The following is a 4,145-nucleotide window of genomic DNA, read 5'->3' on the forward strand; positions in this document are numbered from 1 at the left end:
ACAACGCACATACCTGTGCGGACGCCTTTTCTTTCTCGTCACACCCTCCTTTAGGATGTGATCTTCCCCAGAAGTCTCTGGGACTAAGGGCTCCTTCCCTTTCTCTTACTTTCCCTCTCGTGTCGGGTCGTTGTGCCAGCCTTGGCAGTGCTCGGGGCTGACTCCTGGCTCTGTACCCCGGGATCCCTCCCGGCTGGGCTCAGGAGACCCTGGGCAGGGCTGGGATGTGCACAGCAAATGCCCTTCCTGTTGTGCTTTCTCTGAAAGGTGGCGAGACACCGCGACGTTAGCCAACTGCCCCAGACCCTGCCTGAGCATCTGGTGGGCCCCCTCACCCAGGAGGGGAAGGAGGGTCTTTCTGAGAATGAAAAGGCAGAGCCTGGGGCCGGAGCAATACTCCAGCGGGTAGGGCATTTGCCTTGCACGCGGCCAACCCGGGTTCAATCCCGGATGTCCCACATGGTCCCCCGAGCACCGCCAGGGGCAATTCCTGTGTGTAGAGCCAGGAGGAACCCCTGTGCATCACTGGGTATGACCCAAAAAAGAAAAAAAAAGGAAAAGGAAAAGGCAGAGCCTTTGCGCAGAGGTGAGCCTGCCCAGGGGAGGTTTTGTGGTTGCAGTTTTTTCTCTGTGGTCCCCACGGATCCCCTCCCCTGGACGCAGGCACCGCGCCAAACGACCTTCCCTCCACTTCACTCTAGTCTGGGCACAGCTGGAAGGGCTGGTGGGATGTGAAGGCAGGAGCAGGGGGGCGGGGCCTCCAGGCTGGCCCCATAAATACCCCAGCCCTGGCCCTGGCAGCCTGGTGAGCGGCTGCGTCTCCTGGGACCTTACCTGGTGGCCCTTCTGCCCGCCGTGGCCACTGTCCGCGCGCCTCGCCCCTAAAGGTACAGCTCTCCCAGGACGGAGCACCAACGTGCGCCCTAAGAGTGGCTAGGGCGGAGCTGGACTTTTTTGGGTAAAGCTCATGCCTGAGCCATGGGCCCTGTGTGCCCCAGGCCAGGCGGCCTCCGGGGCTTCCCCCACTGGCTCAGGACCTGCACCCCAGAGGAAGCAGCCCTGTGAGTGGGGAGGGGGTGGGAGGGATGGACTGGTGCCCAGTAGCCATGGGGTCCGGCCCAGGGCTCCCATGCGGGCATTTCTAGAAGAGTGTGGGACTTTGGGCCCCAACATGGACGTTGCAGGCCGCCAGCAGCATTGGTGCCTCTGCTATTTGGCTAGAGCAGGGTGGGTGAGGGGCACACCCCGCACGTGCGGTCCATGCATGGTGGGCTCAGGTGTGGCGGGGCGGGGCGGGGCTGGAGCCAGGCGAGGAGACCACCAGGCACACCTGTGGGCTATTCCACACAGCAGCTGCAGCACATCTCGCTAATGACCCAACAGCCCCCCCCCCCCCCCCCCCCCAGTTAATAGCCAAGTGCTTGGAAACAGCCCAGGGGTTGTGGCGCCGGCCAGACACATAGCCAGCTGGTCCCCCTGGGCTCCACCAGGAGTCACCACAGGGTGTGGCCCCCAAAACTGTCTCTGTCACTGCCCTCCCGTTGTTCATTGATTTGCTCGAGCGGGCCCAGTAACGTCTCCATTGTGAGACTTGTTACTGTGTTTGGCATATTGAATACGTTACGGGTAGCTTGCCAGTCTCTGCCGTGCGGGTGAGATGCTCTCGGCATCTTGCCAGGCTCTCCGAGAGGGGTGAAGGAACTGGACCTGGGTCGGCCATGCTGGCTGTGTGCAAGGCAAACGCCCTACCCGTTGTGCTATCGCTGCAGCCCCAAAACTAAATAAATGGAGACCAAGGCAGCCCTTAGAGTTGCAGGGTTGCAGGATGCCCACCCCCCACCACCATGTCTGGATGAGAGGATGCACCCATGGGGGGGGGATACAAGAGGGGGAGAGACCTATTTGGGGCAAGCAAGGGGGATCCCGCATGGTGGCCGGGATGGGGGTTGAGCCATGTGGTCAGTCTCAGTGGCGGCTTTGGCGAGGGACCTCAGCCTCACAGTACGAGAATGGGATCTGCTAGGCAGCCAGGCTGGAATATTCCAGAAGCGTTCAGAACCTTCGGGTTCACTTTTCAGCCCTTCATCACCCTCCCCCCTCCCGGGCCCCTTCCTCAGTACAGGAGTACACGGGTGGGTGGGTGGGTGTGGGGCTGATGAGGTTTACCAGAACCAAGCTGCCCTGTTTGGGGTTTCTGAACTGTGACTCCCCGTGCTGACAGGCCAACCGCTGTCCTCCTGTGACACAATCCCAAGAGCCCTTTTTACCTTATTGGTGACTTATTTTTCTGGGCGGGGGACAGGGGGTGAGCTGCCAAGTGTGCTCTGAGACCTGGGCCCCTCCCGGCCACTGCAGGAGCCGGAGACCACAGCGCTGCTCCTGCCGGCTTGTGTCTCGCCCTCTGTCCTGCCTTTCCGGGCCCTGTCATGGTCCTTGGACGGCCCGGGCACACCCCCCAGAGTAATGCTGCATCTCTGGGCCATGCCCGAGGCAGTGTTCCTTGGAAAGTGCTCTCCTGTTCCAGAGGGGGGGGGGGCTTGCAGACTGTCCGCCACCCCCGCCTGGTCCTATTCCCTTCCCACACCTGGGAGGCGTTTCCATGGAATAGTGGCTGCTCCCTTCTGGGCTGCAGGGCCGCCGGCTGCCCGTCTGCTCTGGGCAGCTTCAGGAGATCCCGGGGCTTGTCCTCCTGGGAGTGGCGGCTGCCCTGTGTGAGCCAGAGCCCGGCAGCTCCGGAGAGGCCCAGTTGCTTGTCACAGCATATGCCACAGTGGGTCCCACGGTGTGCCATCCCCCCCACCCCCCTGCGCTCTATGGTCCTTTCAGAGGAGAAGGAAGGAACCCAGGGTGCCGCTATCTGGGCAGCCGCTCTGAATGTCCAGTGGCCCACACTGAGGTTTTATCGTGTCTGTGGGTTGCTGAGAGGTGGTGAGGGAGAGTCACAGGGCAGGGCAAGGAGGACCTGGCGGGGAGGCAGGGCTGGTCGGAACGGGCACAGGCAGCGCCCAGGGGCCTGTCAGCAAGGGCCGGGGCAGTCCCCGCCGAGGCCAGCAGGGAAGGCGTCTTTACAACACTGGACGTGGTGACAGGAAGCAGCAAAGCCACCGGAGGGGGCTTGATGGAGTGAGCCGGCCAGGGACACGCGCCACCCTTGAACAGGCACTCGTGTGTTCTCCTCAGGACACGCTGATGCTCAGCGCCCGCTCTCTGAGAGACACACACACGCGCCACCCTCCGTCTACACATCTACGAACATGTTCATTCTCCTCAGGACACGTGGATGTTCAGGGTCTGGTCTCTGGGAGACAGATGTGCCACCCTCTGTCCACACATCCACACATGTTTTCATTCTCCTCAGGACATGCTAACGTTCAGGGCCTGGTCTTTTTTTTTGGGGGGGGGGGTCACACACAGTGATGCTCAGAGGTTCCTCCTGGCTCATGCACTCAGGAATTACTCATGGCGGTGCTCGGGAGGACCATATGGGATGCTGGGAATCGAACCCATGTTGGCCGCGTGCAAGGCAAATGCCCTCCCCGCTGTGCTATTGCTCCAGCCCCCCTGGTCTCTTGAGAGACACATGCGCCAACCTCTGTCCACACATCCACACATGTGTGCATTCTCCTCACAACACACCTATGCTCAGTGTCTGGTCTCAGAGAGACACACACATGCCCCCCTCCGTCTACACATCTGCAAAAGTGTTCATTCTCCTCAGGACACGCTGATGTTCAGCGCCTGCTCTCTGAGAGACACACGCGTGTTCATTCTCCTCAGGACACTAATGTTCAGGGCCTGGTCTCTCAGAGACACACACCACCCTCTGTGCACACATCCCCACACTCGTTCATTCTCCTCAGGACACGCTGATGCTCAGTGCCTGGTCTCTGAGTGACACACACACACACACACACATGCCACCCTCCGTCTACACATCTGCAAACGTGTTCATTCTCCTCAGGACACGCAGATGTTCAGTGTCTGGTCTCTGGGAGACATTGTACCACCCAGAGTCTGTCCACACATCCACACGTGTGTGCATTCTCCTCAGAACACACCTATGCTCTCTGTCTGGTCTCTGAGAGACACACACATGCCACCTTCTGTCTACATACCCACATGTGTTCACTCACCTTAGGACACGC

Source organism: Sorex fumeus, unplaced genomic scaffold (assembly GCF_029834395.1).
Source record: "Sorex fumeus unplaced genomic scaffold, SorFum_2.1 ptg000097l, whole genome shotgun sequence".
In the NCBI taxonomy this organism is placed as follows: domain Eukaryota; kingdom Metazoa; phylum Chordata; class Mammalia; order Eulipotyphla; family Soricidae; genus Sorex; species Sorex fumeus.